Source organism: Episyrphus balteatus, chromosome 2 (assembly GCF_945859705.1).
Source record: "Episyrphus balteatus chromosome 2, idEpiBalt1.1, whole genome shotgun sequence".
NCBI classification, from domain to species: domain Eukaryota; kingdom Metazoa; phylum Arthropoda; class Insecta; order Diptera; family Syrphidae; genus Episyrphus; species Episyrphus balteatus.
In genome coordinates, this window is record NC_079135.1 from 38,757,741 (window position 1) to 38,781,830 (window position 24,090).

Sequence of the window (24,090 nt, forward strand, 5' to 3'; positions counted from 1 at the left end):
CAAAATTCAAAATTCTCTAAAAACAAAACTACAAGTCCAAAACTTATAGAAAATACATTTTTGTGATCTGTGAGTCGATATCCTTCGCATACAATTCAATTGGAGTTGAAAAATTCATTTTTGAAGAAAATGACATTTCAAAATCTTTAAATCGTCATATCTCGTTAACCGAGCGTCTAAACAGGTCAAAACTTGCAAAATTCAAAATTCTCTAAAAACAAAACTACAAGTCCAAAACTTATAGAAAATACATTTTTGTGCTCTGTGAGTCGATATCCTTCGCATACAATTCAATTGGAGTTGAAAAATTCATTTTTGAAGAAAATGACATTTCAAAATCTTTAAATCGTCATATCTCGTTAACCGAGCGTCTAAACAGGTCAAAACTTGCAAAATTCAAAATTCTCTAAAAACAAAACTACAAGTCCAAAACTTATAGAAAATACATTTTTGTGATCTGTGAGTCGATATCCTTCGCATACAATTCAATTGGAGTTGAAAAATTCATTTTTGAAGAAAATGACATTTCAAAATCTTTAAATCGTCATATCTCGTTAACCGAGCGTCTAAACAGGTCAAAACTTGCAAAATTCAAAATTCTCTAAAAACAAAACTACATGTCCAAAACTTATAGAAAATACATTTTTGTGCTCTGTGAGTCGATATCCTTCGCATACAATTCAATTGGAGTTGAAAAATTCATTTTTGAAGAAAATGACATTTCAAAATCTTTAAATCGTCATATCTCGTTAACCGAGCGTCTAAACAGGTCAAAACTTGCAAAATTCAAAATTCTCTAAAAACAAAACTACATGTCCAAAACTTATAGAAAATACATTTCTGTGCTCTGTGAGTCGATATCCTTCGCATACAATTCAATTGGAGTTGAAAAATTCATTTTTGAAGAAAATGACATTTCAAAATCTTCAAATCGTCATATCTCGTTAACCGAGCGTCTAAACAGGTCAAAACTTGCAAAATTCAAAATTCTCTAAAATCAAAACTACAAGTCCAAAACTTATAGAAAATACATTTTTGTGCTCTGTGAGTCGATATCCTTCGCATACAATTCAATTGGAGTTGAAAAATTCATTTTTGAAGAAAATGACATTTCAAAATCTTCAAATCGTCATATCTCGTTAACCGAGCGTCTAAACAGGTCAAAACTTGCAAAATTCAAAATTCTCTAAAAACAAAACTACAAGTCCAAAACTTATAGAAAATACATTTTTGTGATCTGTGAGTCGATATCCTTCGCATACAATTCAATTGGAGTTGAAAAATTCATTTTTGAAGAAAATGACATTTCAAAATCCTTAAATCGTCATATCTCGTTAACCGAGCGTCTAAACAGGTCAAAACTTGCAAAATTCAAAATTCTCTAAAAACAAAACTACATGTCCAAAACTTATAGAAAATACATTTTTGTGCTCTGTGAGTCGATATCCTTCGCATACAATTCAATTGGAGTTGAAAAATTCATTTTTGAAGAAAATGACATTTCAAAATCTTCAAATCGTCATATCTCGTTAACCGAGCGTCTAAACAGGTCAAAACTTGCAAAATTCAAAATTCTCTAAAAACAAAACTACAAGTCCAAAACTTATAGAAAATACATTTTTGTGCTCTGTGAGTCGATATCCTTCGCATACAATTCAATTGGAGTTGAAAAATTCATTTTTGAAGAAAATGACATTTCAAAATCTTCAAATCGTCATATCTCGTTAACCGAGCGTCTAAACAGGTCAAAACTTGCAAAATTCAAAATTCTCTAAAAACAAAACTACAAGTCCAAAACTTATAGAAAATACATTTTTGTGATCTGTGATTCGATATCCTTCGCATACAATTCAATTGGAGTTGAAAAATTCATTTTTGAAGAAAATGACATTTCAAAATCTTTAAATCGTCATATCTCGTTAACCGAGCGTCTAAACAGGTCAAAACTTGCAAAATTCAAAATTCTCTAAAAACAAAACTACATGTCCAAAACTTATAGAAAATACATTTTTGTGCTCTGTGAGTCGATATCCTTCGCATACAATTCAATTGGAGTTGAAAAATTCATTTTTGAAGAAAATGACATTTCAAAATCTTCAAATCGTCATATCTCGTTAACCGAGCGTCTAAACAGGTCAAAACTTGCAAAATTCAAAATTCTCTAAAAACAAAACTACAAGTCCAAAACTTATAGAAAATACATTTTTGTGATCTGTGAGTCGATATCCTTCGCATACAATTCAATTGGAGTTGAAAAATTCATTTTTGAAGAAAATGACATTTCAAAATCTTTAAATCGTCATATCTCGTTAACCGAGCGTCTAAACAGGTCAAAACTTGCAAAATTCAAAATTCTCTAAAAACAAAACTACAAGTCCAAAACTTATAGAAAATACATTTTTGTGATCTGTGAGTCGATATCCTTCGCATACAATTCAATTGGAGTTGAAAAATTCATTTTTGAAGAAAATGACATTTCAAAATCTTTAAATCGTCATATCTCGTTAACCGAGCGTCTAAACAGGTCAAAACTTGCAAAATTCAAAATTCTCTAAAAACAAAACTACATGTCCAAAACTTATAGAAAATACATTTTTGTGCTCTGTGAGTCGATATCCTTCGCATACAATTCAATTGGAGTTGAAAAATTCATTTTTGAAGAAAATGACATTTCAAAATCTTCAAATCGTCATATCTCGTTAACCGAGCGTCTAAACAGGTCAAAACTTGCAAAATTCAAAATTCTCTAAAAACAAAACTACAAGTCCAAAACTTATAGAAAATACATTTTTGTGATCTGTGAGTCGATATCCTTCGCATACAATTCAATTGGAGTTGAAAAATTCATTTTTGAAGAAAATGACATTTCAAAATCTTTAAATCGTCATATCTCGTTAACCGAGCGTCTAAACAGGTCAAAACTTGCAAAATTCAAAATTCTCTAAAAACAAAACTACATGTCCAAAACTTATAGAAAATACATTTTTGTGCTCTGTGAGTCGATATCCTTCGCATACAATTCAATTGGAGTTGAAAAATTCATTTTTGAAGAAAATGACATTTCAAAATCTTCAAATCGTCATATCTCGTTAACCGAGCGTCTAAACAGGTCAAAACTTGCAAAATTCAAAATTCTCTAAAAACAAAACTACAAGTCCAAAACTTATAGAAAATACATTTTTGTGCTCTGTGAGTCGATATCCTTCGCATACAATTCAATTGGAGTTGAAAAATTCATTTTTGAAGAAAATGACATTTCAAAATCTTCAAATCGTCATATCTCGTTAACCGAGCGTCTAAACAGGTCAAAACTTGCAAAATTCAAAATTCTCTAAAAACAAAACTACAAGTCCAAAACTTATAGAAAATACATTTTTGTGATCTGTGAGTCGATATCCTTCGCCTACAATTCAATTGGAGTTGAAAAATTCATTTTTGAAGAAAATGACATTTCAAAATCTTTAAATCGTCATATCTCGTTAACCGAGCGTCTAAACAGGTCAAAACTTGCAAAATTCAAAATTCTCTAAAAACAAAACTACATGTCCAAAACTTATAGAAAATACATTTTTGTGCTCTGTGAGTCGATATCCTTCGCATACAATTCAATTGGAGTTGAAAAATTAATTTTTGAAGAAAATGACATTTCAAAATCTTTAAATCGTCATATCTCGTTAACCGAGCGTCTAAACAGGTCAAAACTTGCAAAATTCAAAATTCTCTAAAAACAAAACTACAAGTCCAAAACTTATAGAAAATACATTTTTGTGATCTGTGAGTCGATATCCTTCGCATACAATTCAATTGGAGTTGAAAAATTCATTTTTGAAGAAAATGACATTTCAAAATCTTTAAATCGTCATATCTCGTTAACCGAGCGTCTAAACAGGTCAAAACTTGCAAAATTCAAAATTCTCTAAAAACAAAACTACATGTCCAAAACTTATAGAAAATACATTTTTGTGCTCTGTGAGTCGATATCCTTCGCATACAATTCAATTGGAGTTGAAAAATTCATTTTTGAAGAAAATGACATTTCAAAATCTTCAAATCGTCATATCTCGTTAACCGAGCGTCTAAACAGGTCAAAAACTTGCAAAATTCAAAATTCTCTAAAAACAAAACTACAAGTCCAAAACTTATAGAAAATACATTTTTGTGCTCTGTGAGTCGATATCCTTCGCATACAATTCAATTGGAGTTGAAAAATTCATTTTTGAAGAAAATGACATTTCAAAATCTTTAAATCGTCATATCTCGTTAACCGAGAGTCTAAACAGGTCAAAACTTGCAAAATTCAAAATTCTCTAAAAACAAAACTACAAGTCCAAAACTTATAGAAAATACATTTTTGTGATCTGTGAGTCGATATCCTTCGCATACAATTCAATTGGAGTTGAAAAATTCATTTTTGAAGAAAATGACATTTCAAAATCTTTAAATCGTCATATCTCGTTAACCGAGCGTCTAAACAGGTCAAAACTTGCAAAATTCAAAATTCTCTAAAAACAAAACTACATGTCCAAAACTTATAGAAAATACATTTTTGTGCTCTGTGAGTCGATATCCTTCGCATACAATTCAATTGGAGTTGAAAAATTCATTTTTGAAGAAAATGACATTTTAAAATCTTTAAATCGTCATATCTCGTTAACCGAGAGTCTAAACAGGTCAAAACTTGCAAAATTCAAAATTCTCTAAAAACAAAACTACAAGTCCAAAACTTATAGAAAATACATTTTTGTGATCTGTGAGTCGATATCCTTCGCATACAATTCAATTGGAGTTGAAAAATTCATTTTTGAAGAAAATGACATTTCAAAATCTTTAAATCGTCATATCTCGTTAACCGAGCGTCTAAACAGGTCAAAACTTGCAAAATTCAAAATTCTCTAAAAACAAAACTACAAGTCCAAAACTTATAGAAAATACATTTTTGTGATCTGTGAGTCGATATCCTTCGCATACAATTCAATTGGAGTTGAAAAATTCATTTTTGAAGAAAATGACATTTCAAAATCTTTAAATCGTCATATCTCGTTAACCGAGCGTCTAAACAGGTCAAAACTTGCAAAATTCAAAATTCTCTAAAAACAAAACTACAAGTCCAAAACTTATAGAAAATACATTTTTGTGATCTGTGAGTCGATATCCTTCGCATACAATTCAATTGGAGTTGAAAAATTCATTTTTGAAGAAAATGACATTTCAAAATCTTTAAATCGTCATATCTCGTTAACCGAGCGTCTAAACAGGTCAAAACTTGCAAAATTCAAAATTCTCTAAAAACAAAACTACAAGTCCAAAACTTATAGAAAATACATTTTTGTGCTCTGTGAGTCGATATCCTTCGCATACAATTCAATTGGAGTTGAAAAATTCATTTTTGAAGAAAATGACATTTCAAAATCTTTAAATCGTCATATCTCGTTAACCGAGCGTCTAAACAGGTCAAAACTTGCAAAATTCAAAATTCTCTAAAAACAAAACTACATGTCCAAAACTTATAGAAAATACATTTTTGTGCTCTGTGAGTCGATATCCTTCGCATACAATTCAATTGGAGTTGAAAAATTCATTTTTGAAGAAAATGACATTTCAAAATCTTCAAATCGTCATATCTCGTTAACCGAGCGTCTAAACAGGTCAAAACTTGCAAAATTCAAAATTCTCTAAAAACAAAACTACATGTCCAAAACTTATAGAAAATACATTTTTGTGCTCTGTGAGTCGATATCCTTCGCATACAATTCAATTGGAGTTGAAAAATTCATTTTTGAAGAAAATGACATTTCAAAATCTTTAAATCGTCATATCTCGTTAACCGAGCGTCTAAACAGGTCAAAACTTGCAAAATTCAAAATTCTCTAGAAACAAAACTACAAGTCCAAAACTTATAGAAAATACATTTTTGTGATCTGTGAGTCGATATCCTTCGCATACAATTCAATTGGAGTTGAAAAATTCATTTTTGAAGAAAATGACATTTCAAAATCTTTAAATCGTCATATCTCGTTAACCGAGCGTCTAAACAGGTCAAAACTTGCAAAATTCAAAATTCTCTAAAAACAAAACTACATGTCCAAAACTTATAGAAAATACATTTTTGTGCTCTGTGAGTCGATATCCTTCGCATACAATTCAATTGGAGTTGAAAAATTCATTTTTGAAGAAAATGACATTTCAAAATCTTTAAATCGTCATATCTCGTTAACCGAGCGTCTAAACAGGTCAAAACTTGCAAAATTCAAAATTCTCTAAAAACAAAACTACAAGTCCAAAACTTATAGAAAATACATTTTTGTGATCTGTGAGTCGATATCCTTCGCATACAATTCAATTGGAGTTGAAAAATTCATTTTTGAAGAAAATGACATTTCAAAATCTTTAAATCGTCATATCTCGTTAACCGAGCGTCTAAACAGGTCAAAACTTGCAAAATTCAAAATTCTCTAAAAACAAAACTACATGTCCAAAACTTATAGAAAATACATTTTTGTGCTCTGTGAGTCGATATCCTTCGCATACAATTCAATTGGAGTTGGAAAATTCATTTTTGAAGAAAATGACATTTCAAAATCTTTAAATCGTCATATCTCGTTAACCGAGCGTCTAAACAGGTCAAAACTTGCAAAATTCAAAATTCTCTAAAAACAAAACTACAAATCCAAAACTTATAGAAAATACATTTTTGTGATCTGTGAGTCGATATCCTTCGCATACAATTCAATTGGAGTTGAAAAATTCATTTTTGAAGAAAATGACATTTCAAAATCTTTAAATCGTCATATCTCGTTAACCGAGCGTCTAAACAGGTCAAAACTTGCAAAATTCAAAATTCTCTAAAAACAAAACTACAAGTCCAAAACTTATAGAAAATACATTTTTGTGATCTGTGAGTCGATATCCTTCGCATACAATTCAATTGGAGTTGAAAAATTCATTTTTGAAGAAAATGACATTTCAAAATCTTTAAATCGTCATATCTCGTTAACCGAGCGTCTAAACAGGTCAAAACTTGCAAAATTCAAAATTCTCTAAAAACAAAACTACAAGTCCAAAACTTATAGAAAATACATTTTTGTGCTCTGTGAGTCGATATCCTTCGCATACAATTCAATTGGAGTTGAAAAATTCATTTTTGAAGAAAATGACATTTCAAAATCTTTAAATCGTCATATCTCGTTAACCGAGCGTCTAAACAGGTCAAAACTTGCAAAATTCAAAATTCTCTAAAAACAAAACTACATGTCCAAAACTTATAGAAAATACATTTTTGTGCTCTGTGAGTCGATATCCTTCGCATACAATTCAATTGGAGTTGAAAAATTCATTTTTGAAGAAAATGACATTTCAAAATCTTCAAATCGTCATATCTCGTTAACCGAGCGTCTAAACAGGTCAAAACTTGCAAAATTCAAAATTCTCTAAAAACAAAACTACATGTCCAAAACTTATAGAAAATACATTTTTGTGCTCTGTGAGTCGATATCCTTCGCATACAATTCAATTGGAGTTGAAAAATTCATTTTTGAAGAAAATGACATTTCAAAATCTTTAAATCGTCATATCTCGTTAACCGAGCGTCTAAACAGGTCAAAACTTGCAAAATTCAAAATTCTCTAGAAACAAAACTACAAGTCCAAAACTTATAGAAAATACATTTTTGTGATCTGTGAGTCGATATCCTTCGCATACAATTCAATTGGAGTTGAAAAATTCATTTTTGAAGAAAATGACATTTCAAAATCTTTAAATCGTCATATCTCGTTAACCGAGCGTCTAAACAGGTCAAAACTTGCAAAATTCAAAATTCTCTAAAAACAAAACTACATGTCCAAAACTTATAGAAAATACATTTTTGTGCTCTGTGAGTCGATATCCTTCGCATACAATTCAATTGGAGTTGAAAAATTCATTTTTGAAGAAAATTACATTTCAAAATCTTTAAATCGTCATATCTCGTTAACCGAGCGTCTAAACAGGTCAAAACTTGCAAAATTCAAAATTCTCTAAAAACAAAACTACAAGTCCAAAACTTATAGAAAATACATTTTTGTGATCTGTGAGTCGATATCCTTCGCATACAATTCAATTGGAGTTGAAAAATTCATTTTTGAAGAAAATGACATTTCAAAATCTTTAAATCGTCATATCTCGTTAACCGAGCGTCTAAACAGGTCAAAACTTGCAAAATTCAAAATTCTCTAAAAACAAAACTACATGTCCAAAACTTATAGAAAATACATTTTTGTGCTCTGTGAGTCGATATCCTTCGCATACAATTCAATTGGAGTTGAAAAATTCATTTTTGAAGAAAATGACATTTCAAAATCTTTAAATCGTCATATCTCGTTAACCGAGCGTCTAAACAGGTCAAAACTTGCAAAATTCAAAATTCTCTAAAAACAAAACTACAAATCCAAAACTTATAGAAAATACATTTTTGTGATCTGTGAGTCGATATCCTTCGCATACAATTCAATTGGAGTTGAAAAATTCATTTTTGAAGAAAATGACATTTCAAAATCTTTAAATCGTCATATCTCGTTAACCGAGCGTCTAAACAGGTCAAAACTTGCAAAATTCAAAATTCTCTAAAAACAAAACTACAAGTCCAAAACTTATAGAAAATACATTTTTGTGCTCTGTGAGTCGATATCCTTCGCATACAATTCAATTGGAGTTGAAAAATTCATTTTTGAAGAAAATGACATTTCAAAATCTTTAAATCGTCATATCTCGTTAACCGAGCGTCTAAACAGGTCAAAACTTGCAAAATTCAAAATTCTCTAAAAACAAAACTACAAGTCCAAAACTTATAGAAAATACATTTTTGTGCTCTGTGAGTCGATATCCTTCGCATACAATTCAATTGGAGTTGAAAAATTCATTTTTGAAGAAAATGACATTTCAAAATCTTTAAATCGTCATATCTCGTTAACCGAGCGTCTAAACAGGTCAAAACTTGCAAAATTCAAAATTCTCTAAAATAAAAACTACAAGTCCAAAAATTATAGAAAATACATTTTTGTGATCTGTGAGTCGATATCCTTCGCATACAATTCAATTGGAGTTGAAAAATTCATTTTTGAAGAAAATGACATTTCAAAATCTTTAAATCCTCATATCTCGTTAACCGAGCGTCTAAACAGGTCAAAACTTGCAAAATTCAAAATTCTCTAAAAACAAAACTACAAGTCCAAAACTTATAGAAAATACATTTTTGTGATCTGTGAGTCGATATCCTTCGCATACAATTCAATTGGAGTTGAAAAATTCATTTTTGAAGAAAATGACATTTCAAAATCTTTAAATCGTCATATCTCGTTAACCGAGCGTCTAAACAGGTCAAAACTTGCAAAATTCAAAATTCTCTAAAAACAAAACTACAAGTCCAAAACTTATAGAAAATACATTTTTGTGATCTGTGAGTCGATATCCTTCGCATACAATTCAATTGGAGTTGAAAAATTCATTTTTGAAGAAAATGACATTTCAAAATCTTTAAATCGTCATATCTCGTTAACCGAGCGTCTAAACAGGTCAAAACTTGCAAAATTCAAAATTCTCTAAAAACAAAACTACATGTCCAAAACTTATAGAAAATACATTTTTGTGCTCTGTGAGTCGATATCCTTCGCATACAATTCAATTGGAGTTGAAAAATTCATTTTTGAAGAAAATGACATTTCAAAATCTTTAAATCGTCATATCTCGTTAACCGAGCGTCTAAACAGGTCAAAACTTGCAAAATTCAAAATTCTCTAAAAACAAAACTACAAATCCAAAACTTATAGAAAATACATTTTTGTGATCTGTCGCATACAATTCAATTGGAGTTGAAAAATTCATTTTTGAAGAAAATGACATTTCAAAATCTTTAAATCGTCATATCTCGTTAACCGAGCGTCTAAACAGGTCAAAACTTGCAAAATTCAAAATTCTCTAAAAACAAAACTACATGTCCAAAACTTATAGAAAATACATTTTTGTGATCTGTGAGTCGATATCCTTCGCATACAATTCAATTGGAGTTGAAAAATTCATTTTTGAAGAAAATGACATTTCAAAATCTTTAAATCGTCATATCTCGTTAACCGAGCGTCTAAACAGGTCAAAACTTGCAAAATTCAAAATTCTCTAAAAACAAAACTACAAGTCCAAAACTTATAGAAAATACATTTTTGTGCTCTGTGAGTCGATATCCTTCGCATACAATTCAATTGGAGTTGAAAAATTCATTTTTGAAGAAAATGACATTTCAAAATCTTTAAATCGTCATATCTCGTTAACCGAGCGTCTAAACAGGTCAAAACTTGCAAAATTCAAAATTCTCTAAAAACAAAACTACAAGTCCAAAACTTATAGAAAATACATTTTTGTGATCTGTGAGTCGATATCCTTCGCATACAATTCAATTGGAGTTGAAAAATTCATTTTTGAAGAAAATGACATTTCAAAATCTTTAAATCGTCATATCTCGTTAACCGAGCGTCTAAACAGGTCAAAACTTGCAAAATTCAAAATTCTCTAAAAACAAAACTACATGTCCAAAACTTATAGAAAATACATTTTTGTGCTCTGTGAGTCGATATCCTTCGCATACAATTCAATTGGAGTTGAAAAATTCATTTTTGAAGAAAATGACATTTCAAAATCTTTAAATCGTCATATCTCGTTAACCGAGCGTCTAAACAGGTCAAAACTTGCAAAATTCAAAATTCTCTAAAAACAAAACTACATGTCCAAAACTTATAGAAAATACATTTTTGTGCTCTGTGAGTCGATATCCTTCGCATACAATTCAATTGGAGTTGAAAATTCATTTTTGAAGAAAATGACATTTCAAAATCTTTAAATCGTCATATCTCGTTAACCGAGCGTCTAAACAGGTCAAAACTTGCAAAATTCAAAATTCTCTAAAAACAAAACTACAAGTCCAAAACTTATAGAAAATACATTTTTGTGATCTGTGAGTCGATATCCTTCGCATACAATTCAATTGGAGTTGAAAAATTCATTTTTGAAGAAAATGACATTTCAAAATCTTTAAATCGTCATATCTCGTTAACCGAGCGTCTAAACAGGTCAAAACTTGCAAAATTCAAAATTCTCTAAAAACAAAACTACATGTCCAAAACTTATAGAAAATACATTTTTGTGCTCTGTGAGTCGATATCCTTCGCATACAATTCAATTGGAGTTGAAAAATTCATTTTTGAAGAAAATGACATTTCAAAATCTTTAAATCGTCATATCTCGTTAACCGAGCGTCTAAACAGGTCAAAACTTGCAAAATTCAAAATTCTCTAAAAACAAAACTACAAGTCCAAAACTTATAGAAAATACATTTTTGTGATCTGTGAGTCGATATCCTTCGCATACAATTCAATTGGAGTTGAAAAATTCATTTTTGAAGAAAATGACATTTCAAAATCTTTAAATCGTCATATCTCGTTAACCGAGCGTCTAAACAGGTCAAAACTTGCAAAATTCAAAATTCTCTAAAAACAAAACTACAAGTCCAAAACTTATAGAAAATACATTTTTGTGATCTGTGAGTCGATATCCTTCGCATACAATTCAATTGGAGTTGAAAAATTCATTTTTGAAGAAAATGACATTTCAAAATCTTTAAATCGTCATATCTCGTTAACCGAGCGTCTAAACAGGTCAAAACTTGCAAAATTCAAAATTCTCTAAAAACAAAACTACAAGTAAAAAACTTATAGAAAATACATTTTTGTGATCTGTGAGTCGATATCCTTCGCATACAATTCAATTGGAGTTGAAAAATTCATTTTTGAAGAAAATGACATTTCAAAATCTTTAAATCGTCATATCTCGTTAACCGAGCGTCTAAACAGGTCAAAACTTGCAAAATTCAAAATTCTCTAAAAACAAAACTACATGTCCAAAACTTATAGAAAATACATTTTTGTGCTCTGTGAGTCGATATCCTTCGCATACAATTCAATTGGAGTTGAAAAATTCATTTTTGAAGAAAATGACATTTCAAAATCTTTAAATCGTCATATCTCGTTAACCGAGCGTCTAAACAGGTCAAAACTTGCAAAATTCAAAATTCTCTAAAAACAAAACTACATGTCCAAAACTTATAGAAAATACATTTTTGTGCTCTGTGAGTCGATATCCTTCGCATACAATTCAATTGGAGTTGAAAAATTCATTTTTGAAGAAAATGACATTTCAAAATCTTCAAATCGTCATATCTCGTTAACCGAGCGTCTAAACAGGTCAAAACTTGCAAAATTCAAAATTCTATAAAAACAAAACTACAAGTCCAAAACTTATAGAAAATACATTTTTGTGCTCTGTGAGTCGATATCCTTCGCATACAATTCAATTGGAGTTGAAAAATTCATTTTTGAAGAAAATGACATTTCAAAATCTTTAAATCGTCATATCTCGTTAACCGAGCGTCTAAACAGGTCAAAACTTGCAAAATTCAAAATTCTCTAAAAACAAAACTACAAGTCCAAAACTTATAGAAAATACATTTTTGTGCTCTGTGAGTCGATATCCTTCGCATACAATTCAATTGGAGTTGAAAAATTCATTTTTGAAGAAAATGACATTTCAAAATCTTTAAATCGTCATATCTCGTTAACCGAGCGTCTAAACAGGTCAAAACTTGCAAAATTCAAAATTCTCTAAAAACAAAACTACAAGTCCAAAACTTATAGAAAATACATTTTTGTGATCTGTGAGTCGATATCCTTCGCATACAATTCAATTGGAGTTGAAAAATTCATTTTTGAAGAAAATGACATTTCAAAATCTTTAAATCGTCATATCTCGTTAACCGAGCGTCTAAACAGGTCAAAACTTGCAAAATTCAAAATTCTCTAAAAACAAAACTACATGTCCAAAACTTATAGAAAATACATTTTTGCGCTCTGTGAGTCGATATCCTTCGCATACAATTCAATTGGAGTTGAAAAATTCATTTTTGAAGAAAATGACATTTCAAAATCTTTAAATCGTCATATCTCGTTAACCGAGCGTCTAAACAGGTCAAAACTTGCAAAATTCAAAATTCTCTAAAAACAAAACTACATGTCCAAAACTTATAGAAAATACATTTTTGTGCTCTGTGAGTCGATATCCTTCGCATACAATTCAATTGGAGTTGAAAAATTCATTTTTGAAGAAAATGACATTTCAAAATCTTTAAATCGTCATATCTCGTTAACCGAGCGTCTAAACAGGTCAAAACTTGCAAAATTCAAAATTCTCTAAAAACAAAACTACAAGTCCAAAACTTATAGAAAATACATTTTTGTGATCTGTGAGTCGATATCCTTCGCATACAATTCAATTGGAGTTGAAAAATTCATTTTTGAAGAAAATGACATTTCAAAATCTTTAAATCGTCATATCTCGTTAACCGAGCGTCTAAACAGGTCAAAACTTGCAAAATTCAAAATTCTCTAAAAACAAAACTACATGTCCAAAACTTATAGAAAATACATTTTTGTGCTCTGTGAGTCGATATCCTTCGCATACAATTCAATTGGAGTTGAAAAATTCATTTTTGAAGAAAATGACATTTCAAAATCTTTAAATCGTCATATCTCGTTAACCGAGCGTCTAAACAGGTCAAAACTTGCAAAATTCAAAATTCTCTAAAAACAAAACTACAAGTCCAAAACTTATAGAAAATACATTTTTGTGATCTGTGAGTCGATATCCTTCGCATACAATTCAATTGGAGTTGAAAAATTCATTTTTGAAGAAAATGACATTTCAAAATCTTTAAATCGTCATATCTCGTTAACCGAGCGTCTAAACAGGTCAAAACTTGCAAAATTCAAAATTCTCTAAAAACAAAACTACAAGTCCAAAACTTATAGAAAATACATTTTTGTGATCTGTGAGTCGATATCCTTCGCATACAATTCAATTGGAGTTGAAAAATTCATTTTTGAAGAAAATGACATTTCAAAATCTTTAAATCGTCATATCTCGTTAACCGAGCGTCTAAACAGGTCAAAACTTGCAAAATTCAAAATTCTCTAAAAACAAAACTACAAGTCCAAAACTTATAGAAAATACATTTTTGTGCTCTGTGAGTCGATATCCTTCGCATACAATTCAATTGGAGTTGAAAAATTCATTTTTGAAGAAAATGACATTTCAAAATCTTCAAATCGTCATATCTCGTTAACCGAGCGTCTAAACAGGTCAAAACTTGCAAAATTCAAAATTCTCTAAAAACAAAACTACATGTCCAAAACTTATAGAAAATACATTTTTGTGCTCTGTGAGTCGATATCCTTCGCATACAATTCAATTGGAGTTGAAAAATTCATTTTTGAAGAAAATGACATTTCAAAATCTTTAAATCGTCATATCTCGTTAACCGAGCGTCTAAACAGGTCAAAACTTGCAAAATTCAAAATTCTCTAAAAACAAAACTACATGTCCAAAACTTATAGAAAATACATTTTTGTGCTCTGTGAGTCGATATCCTTCGCATACAATTCAATTGGAGTTGAAAAATTCATTTTTGAAGAAAATGACATTTCAAAATCTTTAAATCGTCATATCTCGTTAACCGAGCGTCTAAACAGGTCAAAACTTGCAAAATTCAAAATTCTCTAAAAACAAAACTACAAGTCCAAAACTTATAGAAAATACATTTTTGTGATCTGTGAGTCGATATCCTTCGCATACAATTCAATTGGAGTTGAAAAATTCATTTTTGAAGAAAATGACATTTCAAAATCTTTAAATCGTCATATCTCGTTAACCGAGCGTCTAAACAGGTCAAAACTTGCAAAATTCAAAATTCTCTAAAAACAAAACTACATGTCCAAAACTTATAGAAAATACATTTTTGTGCTCTGTGAGTCGATATCCTTCGCATACAATTCAATTGGAGTTGAAAAATTCATTTTTGAAGAAAATGACATTTCAAAATCTTCAAATCGTCATATCTCGTTAACCGAGCGTCTAAACAGGTCAAAACTTGCAAAATTCAAAATTCTCTAAAAACAAAACTACATGTCCAAAACTTATAGAAAATACATTTTTGTGCTCTGTGAGTCGATATCCTTCGCATACAATTCAATTGGAGTTGAAAAATTCATTTTTGAAGAAAATGACATTTCAAAATCTTTAAATCGTCATATCTCGTTAACCGAGCGTCTAAACAGGTCAAAACTTGCAAAATTCAAAATTCTCTAAAAACAAAACTACAAGTCCAAAACTTATAGAAAATACATTTTTGTGATCTGTGAGTCGATATCCTTCGCATACAATTCAATTGGAGTTGAAAAATTCATTTTTGAAGAAAATGACATTTCAAAATCTTTAAATCGTCATATCTCGTTAACCGAGCGTCTAAACAGGTCAAAACTTGCAAAATTCAAAATTCTCTAAAAACAAAACTACATGTCCAAAACTTATAGAAAATACATTTTTGTGCTCTGTGAGTCGATATCCTTCGCATACAATTCAATTGGAGTTGAAAAATTCATTTTTGAAGAAAATGACATTTCAAAATCTTTAAATCGTCATATCTCGTTAACCGAGCGTCTAAACAGGTCAAAACTTGCAAAATTCAAAATTCTCTAAAAACAAAACTACAAGTCCAAAACTTATAGAAAATACATTTTTGTGATCTGTGAGTCGATATCCTTCGCATACAATTCAATTGGAGTTGAAAAATTCATTTTTGAAGAAAATGACATTTCAAAATCTTTAAATCGTCATATCTCGTTAACCGAGCGTCTAAACAGGTCAAAACTTGCAAAATTCAAAATTCTCTAAAAACAAAACTACATGTCCAAAACTTATAGAAAATACATTTTTGTGATCTGTGAGTCGATATCCTTCGCATACAATTCAATTGGAGTTGAAAAATTCATTTTTGAAGAAAATGACATTTCAAAATCTTTAAATCGTCATATCTCGTTAACCGAGCGTCTAAACAGGTCAAAACTTGCAAAATTCAAAATTCTCTAAAAACAAAACTACATGTCCAAAACTTATAGAAAATACATTTTTGTGCTCTGTGAGTCGATATCCTTCGCATACAATTCAATTGGAGTTGAAAAATTCATTTTTGAAGAAAATGACATTTCAAAATCTTTAAATCGTCATATCTCGTTAACCGAGCGTCTAAACAGGTCAAAACTTGCAAAATTCAAAATTCTCTAAAAACAAAACTACAAGTCCAAAACTTATAGAAAATACATTTTTGTGCTCTGTGAGTCGATATCCTTCGCATACAATTCAATTGGAGTTGAAAAATTCATTTTTGAAGAAAATGACATTTCAAAATCTTTAAATCGTCATATCTCGTTAACCGAGCGTCTAAACAGGTCAAAACTTGCAAAATTCAAAATTCTCTAAAAACAAAACTACAAGTCCAAAACTTATAGAAAATACATTTTTGTGATCTGTGAGTCGATATCCTTCGCATACAATTCAATTGGAGTTGAAAAATTCATTTTTGAAGAAAATGACATTTCAAAATCTTTAAATCGTCATATCTCGTTAACCGAGCGTCTAAACAGGTCAAAACTTGCAAAATTCAAAATTCTCTAAAAACAAAACTACAAGTCCAAAACTTATAGAAAATACATTTTTGTGATCTGTGAGTCGATATCCTTCGCATACAATTCAATTGGAGTTGAAAAATTCATTTTTGAAGAAAATGACATTTCAAAATCTTTAAATCGTCATATCTCGTTAACCGAGCGTCTAAACAGGTCAAAACTTGCAAAATTCAAAATTCTCTAAAAACAAAACTACAAGTCCAAAACTTATAGAAAATACATTTTTGTGCTCTGTGAGTCGATATCCTTCGCATACAATTCAATTGGAGTTGAAAAATTCATTTTTGAAGAAAATGACATTTCAAAATCTTTAAATCGTCATATCTCGTTAACCGAGCGTCTAAACAGGTCAAAACTTGCAAAATTCAAAATTCTCTAAAAACAAAACTACAAGTCCAAAACTTATAGAAAATACATTTTTGTGATCTGTGAGTCGATATCCTTCGCATACAATTCAATTGGAGTTGAAAAATTCATTTTTGAAGAAAATGACATTTCAAAATCTTTAAATCGTCATATCTCGTTAACCGAGCGTCTAAACAGGTCAAAACTTGCAAAATTCAAAATTCTCTAAAAACAAAACTACAAGTCCAAAACTTATAGAAAATACATTTTTGTGATCTGTGAGTCGATATCCTTCGCATACAATTCAATTGGAGTTGAAAAATTCATTTTTGAAGAAAATGACATTTCAAAATCTTTAAATCGTCATATCTCGTTAACCGAGCGTCTAAACAGGTCAAAACTTGCAAAATTCAAAATTCTCTAAAAACAAAACTACAAGTCCAAAACTTATAGAAAATACATTTTTGTGATCTGTGAGTCGATATCCTTCGCATACAATTCAATTGGAGTTGAAAAATTCATTTTTGAAGAAAATGACATTTCAAAATCTTTAAATCGTCATATCTCGTTAACCGAGCGTCTAAACAGGTCAAAACTTGCAAAATTCAAAATTCTCTAAAAACAAAACTACATGTCCAAAACTTATAGAAAATACATTTTTGTGCTCTGTGAGTCGATATCCTTCGCATACAATTCAATTGGAGTTGAAAAATTCATTTTTGAAGAAAATGACATTTCAAAATCTTTAAATCGTCATATCTCGTTAACCGAGCGTCTAAACAGGTCAAAACTTGCAAAATTCAAAATTCTCTAAAAACAAAACTACATGTCCAAAACTTATAGAAAATACATTTTTGTGCTCTGTGAGTCGATATCCTTCGCATACAATTCAATTGGAGTTGAAAAATTCATTTTTGAAGAAAATGACATTTCAAAATCTTTAAATCGTCATATCTCGTTAACCGAGCGTCTAAACAGGTCAAAACTTGCAAAATTCAAAATTCTCTAAAAACAAAACTACAAGTCCAAAACTTATAGAAAATACATTTTTGTGATCTGTGAGTCGATATCCTTCGCATACAATTCAATTGGAGTTGAAAAATTCATTTTTGAAGAAAATGACATTTCAAAATCTTTAAATCGTCATATCTCGTTAACCGAGCGTCTAAACAGGTCAAAACTTGCAAAATTCAAAATTCTCTAAAAACAAAACTACAAGTCCAAAACTTATAGAAAATACATTTTTGTGATCTGTGAGTCGATATCCTTCGCATACAATTCAATTGGAGTTGAAAAATTCATTTTTGAAGAAAATGACATTTCAAAATCTTTAAATCGTCATATCTCGTTAACCGAGCGTCTAAACAGGTCAAAACTTGCAAAATTCAAAATTCTCTAATAACAAAACTACATGTCCAAAACTTATAGAAAATACATTTTTGTGCTCTGTGAGTGGATATCCTTCGCATACAATTCAATTGGAGTTGAAAAATTCATTTTTGAAGAAAATGACATTTCAAAATCTTTAAATCGTCATATCTCGTTAACCGAGCGTCTAAACAGGTCAAAACTTGCAAAATTCAAAATTCTCTAAAAACAAAACTACATGTCCAAAACTTATAGAAAATACATTTTTGTGCTCTGTGAGTCGATATCCTTCGCATACAATTCAATTGGAGTTGAAAAATTCATTTTTGAAGAAAATGACATTTCAAAATCTTTAAATCGTCATATCTCGTTAACCGAGCGTCTAAACAGGTCAAAACTTGCAAAATTCAAAATTCTCTAAAAACAAAACTACATGTCCAAAACTTATAGAAAATACATTTTTGTGCTCTGTGAGTCGATATCCTTCGCATACAATTCAATTGGAGTTGAAAAATTCATTTTTGAAGAAAATGACATTTCAAAATCTTCAAATCGTCATATCTCGTTAACCGAGCGTCTAAACAGGTCAAAACTTGCAAAATTCAAAATTCTCTAAAAACAAAACTACAAGTCCAAAACTTATAGAAAATACATTTTTGTGATCTGTGAGTCGATATCCTTCGCATACAATTCAATTGGAGTTGAAAAATTCATTTTTGAAGAAAATGACATTTCAAAATCTTTAAATCGTCATATCTCGTTAACCGAGCGTCTAAACAGGTCAAAACTTGCAAAATTCAAAATTCTCTAAAAACAAAACTACATGTCCAAAACTTATAGAAAATACATTTTTGTGCTCTGTGAGTCGATATCCTTCGCATACAATTCAATTGGAGTTGAAAAATTCATTTTTGAAGAAAATGACATTTCAAAATCTTTAAATCGTCATATCTCGTTAACCGAGCGTCTAAACAGGTCAAAACTTGCAAAATTCAAAATTCTCTAAAAACAAAACTACATGTCCAAAACTTATAGAAAATACATTTTTGTGCTCTGTGAGTCGATATCCTTCGCATACAATTCAATTGGAGTTGAAAAATTCATTTTTGAAGAAAATGACATTTCAAAATCTTTAAATCGTCATATCTCGTTAACCGAGCGTCTAAACAGGTCAAAACTTGCAAAATTCAAAATTCTCTAAAAACAAAACTACATGTCCAAAACTTATAGAAAATACATTTTTGTGCTCTGTGAGTCGATATCCTTCGCATACAATTCAATTGGAGTTGAAAAATTCATTTTTGAAGAAAATGACATTTCAAAATCTTCAAATCGTCATATCTCGTTAACCGAGCGTCTAAACAGGTCAAAACTTGCAAAATTCAAAATTCTCTAAAAACAAAACTACAAGTCCAAAACTTATAGAAAATACATTTTTGTGATCTGTGAGTCGATATCCTTCGCATACAATTCAATTGGAGTTGAAAAATTCATTTTTGAAGAAAATGACATTTCAAAATCTTTAAATCGTCATATCTCGTTAACCGAGCGTCTAAACAGGTCAAAACTTGCAAAATTCAAAATTCTCTAAAAACAAAACTACAAGTCCAAAACTTATAGAAAATACATTTTTGTGATCTGTGAGTCGATATCCTTCGCATACAATTCAATTGGAGTTGAAAAATTCATTTTTGAAGAAAATGACATTTCAAAATCTTTAAATCGTCATATCTCGTTAACCGAGCGTCTAAACAGGTCAAAACTTGCAAAATTCAAAATTCTCTAAAAACAAAACTACATGTCCAAAACTTATAGAAAATACATTTTTGTGCTCTGTGAGTCGATATCCTTCGCATACAATTCAATTGGAGTTGAAAAATTCATTTTTGAAGAAAATGACATTTCAAAATCTTCAAATCGTCATATCTCGTTAACCGAGCGTCTAAACAGGTCAAAACTTGCAAAATTCAAAATTCTCTAAAAACAAAACTACAAGTCCAAAACTTATAGAAAATACATTTTTGTGATCTGTGAGTCGATATCCTTCGCATACAATTCAATTGGAGTTGAAAAATTCATTTTTGAAGAAAATGACATTTCAAAATCTTTAAATCGTCATATCTCGTTAACCGAGCGTCTAAACAGGTCAAAACTTGCAAAATTCAAAATTCTCTAAAAACAAAACTACAAGTCCAAAACTTATAGAAAATACATTTTTGTGCTCTGTGAGTAGATATCCTTCGCATACAATTCAATTGGAGTTGAAAAATTCATTTTTGAAGAAAATGACATTTCAAAATCTTTAAATCGTCATATCTCGTTAACCGAGCGTCTAAACAGGTCAAAACTTGCAAAATTCAAAATTCTCTAAAAACAAAACTACAAGTCCAAAACTTATAGAAAATACATTTTTGTGATCTGTGAGTCGATATCCTTCGCATACAATTCAATTGGAGTTGAAAAATTCATTTTTGAAGAAAATGACATTTCAAAATCTTCAAATCGTCATATCTCGTTAACCGAGCGTCTAAACAGGTCAAAACTTGCAAAATTCAAAATTCTCTAAAAACAAAACTACAAGTCCAAAACTTATAGAAAATACATTTTTGTGATCTGTGAGTCGATATCCTTCGCATACAATTCAATTGGAGTTGAAAAATTCATTTTTGAAGAAAATGACATTTCAAAATCTTTAAATCGTCATATCTCGTTAACCGAGCGTCTAAACAGGTCAAAACTTGCAAAATTCAAAATTCTCTAAAAACAAAACTACAAGTCCAAAACTTATAGAAAATACATTTTTGTGCTCTGTGAGTCGATATCCTTCGCATACAATTCAATTGGAGTTGAAAAATTCATTTTTGAAGAAAATGACATTTCAAAATCTTTAAATCGTCATATCTCGTTAACCGAGCGTCTAAACAGGTCAAAACTTGCAAAATTCAAAATTCTCTAAAAACAAAACTACAAGTCCAAAACTTATAGAAAATACATTTTTGTGATCTGTGAGTCGATATCCTTCGCATACAATTCAATTGGAGTTGAAAAATTCATTTTTGAAGAAAATGACATTTCAAAATCTTTAAATCGTCATATCTCGTTAACCGAGCGTCTAAACAGGTCAAAAGTTGCAAAATTCAAAATTCTCTAAAAACAAAACTACAAGTCCAAAACTTATAGAAAATACATTTTTGTGCTCTGTGAGTCGATATCCTTCGCATACAATTCAATTGGAGTTGAAAAATTCATTTTTGAAGAAAATGACATTTCAAAATCTTTAAATCGTCATATCTCGTTAACCGAGCGTCTAAACAGGTCAAAACTTGCAAAATTCAAAATTCTCTAAAAACAAAACTACAAGTCCAAAACTTATAGAAAATACATTTTTGTGATCTGTGAGTCGATATCCTTCGCATACAATTCAATTGGAGTTGAAAAATTCATTTTTGAAGAAAATGACATATCAAAATCTTTAAATCGTCATATCTCGTTAACCGAGCGTCTAAACAGGTCAAAACTTGCAAAATTCAAAATTCTCTAAAAACAAAACTACATGTCCAAAACTTATAGAAAATACATTTTTGCGCTCTGTGAGTCGATATCCTTCGCATACAATTCAATTGGAGTTGAAAAATTCATTTTTGAAGAAAATGACATTTCAAAATCTTTAAATCGTCATATCTCGTTAACCGAGCGTCTAAACAGGTCAAAACTTGCAAAATTCAAAATTCTCTAATAACAAAACTACAAGTCCAAAACTTATAGAAAATACATTTTTGTGATCTGTGAGTCGATATCCTTCGCATACAATTCAATTGGAGTTGAAAAATTCATTTTTGAAGAAAATGACATTTCAAAATCTTTAAATCGTCATATCTCGTTAACCGAGCGTCTAAACAGGTCAAAACTTGCAAAATTCAAAATTCTCTAAAAACAAAACTACATGTCCAAAACTTATAGAAAATACATTTTTGTGCTCTGTGAGTCGATATCCTTCGCATACAATTCAATTGGAGTTGAAAAATTCATTTTTGAAGAAAATGACATTTCAAAATCTTTAAATCGTCATATCTCGTTAACCGAGCGTCTAAACAGGTCAAAACTTGCAAAATTCAAAATTCTCTAAAAACAAGTCCAAAACTTATAGAAAATACATTTTTGTGATCTGTGAGTCGATATCCTTCGCATACAATTCAATTGGAGTTGAAAAATTCATTTTTGAAGAAAATGACATTTCAAAATCTTTAAATCGTCATATCTCGTTAACCGAGCGTCTAAACAGGTCAAAACTTGCAAAATTCAAAATTCTCTAAAAACAAAACTACATGTCCAAAACTTATAGAAAATACATTTTTGTGCTCTGTGAGTCGATATCCTTCGCATACAATTCAATTGGAGTTGAAAAATTCATTTTTGAAGAAAATGACATTTCAAAATCTTTAAATCGTCATATATCGTTAACCGAGCGTCTAAACAGGTCAAAACTTGCAAAATTCAAAATTCTCTAAAAACAAAACTACATGTCCAAAACTTATAGAAAATAAATTTTTGTGCTCTGTGAGTCGATATCCTTCGCATACAATTCAATTGGAGTTGAAAAATTCATTTTTGAAGAAAATGACATTTCAAAATCTTCAAATCGTCATATCTCGTTAACCGAGCGTCTAAACAGGTCAAAACTTGCAAAATTCAAAATTCTCTAAAAACAAAACTACAAGTCCAAAACTTATAGAAAATACATTTTTGTGCTCTGTGAGTCGATATCCTTCGCATACAATTCAATTGGAGTTGAAAAATTTATTTTTGAAGAAAATGACATTTCAAAATCTTTAAATCGTCATATCTCGTTAACCGAGCGTCTAAACAGGTCAAAACTTGCAAAATTCAAAATTCTCTAAAAACAAAACTACAAGTCCAAAACTTATAGAAAATACATTTTTGTGATCTGTGAGTCGATATCCTTCGCATACAATTCAATTGGAGTTGAAAAATTCATTTTTGAAGAAAATGACATTTCAAAATCTTTAAATCGTCATATCTCGTTAACCGAGCGTCTAAACAGGTCAAAACTTGCAAAATTCAAAATTCTCTAAAAACAAAACTACATGTCCAAAACTTATAGAAAATACATTTTTGTGCTCTGTGAGTCGATATCCTTCGCATACAATTCAATTGGAGTTGAAAAATTCATTTTTGAAGAAAATGACATTTCAAAATCTTTAAATCGTCATATCTAGTTAACCGAGCTTCTAAACAGGTCAAAACTTGCAAAATTCAAAATTCTCTAAAAACAAAACTACAAGTCCAAAACTTATAGAAAATACATTTTTGTGATCTGTGAGTCGATATCCTTCGCATACAATTCAATTGGAGTTGAAAAATTTATTTTTGAAGAAAATGACATTTCAAAATCTTTAAATCGTCATATCTCGTTAACCGAGCGTCTAAACAGGTCAAAACTTGCAAAATTCAAAATTCTCTAAAAACAAAACTACATGTCCAAAACTTATAGAAAATACATTTTTGTGCTCTGTGAGTCGATATCCTTTGCATACAATTCAATTGGAGTTGAAAAATTCATTTTTGAAGAAAATGACATTTCAAAATCTTTAAATCGTCATATCTCGTTAACCGAGCGTCTAAACAGGTCAAAACTTGCAAAATTCAAAATTCTCTAAAAACAAAACTACATGTCCAAAACTTATAGAAAATACATTTTTGTGCTCTGTGAGTCGATATCCTTCGCATACAATTCAATTGGAGTTGAAAAATTCATTTTTGAAGA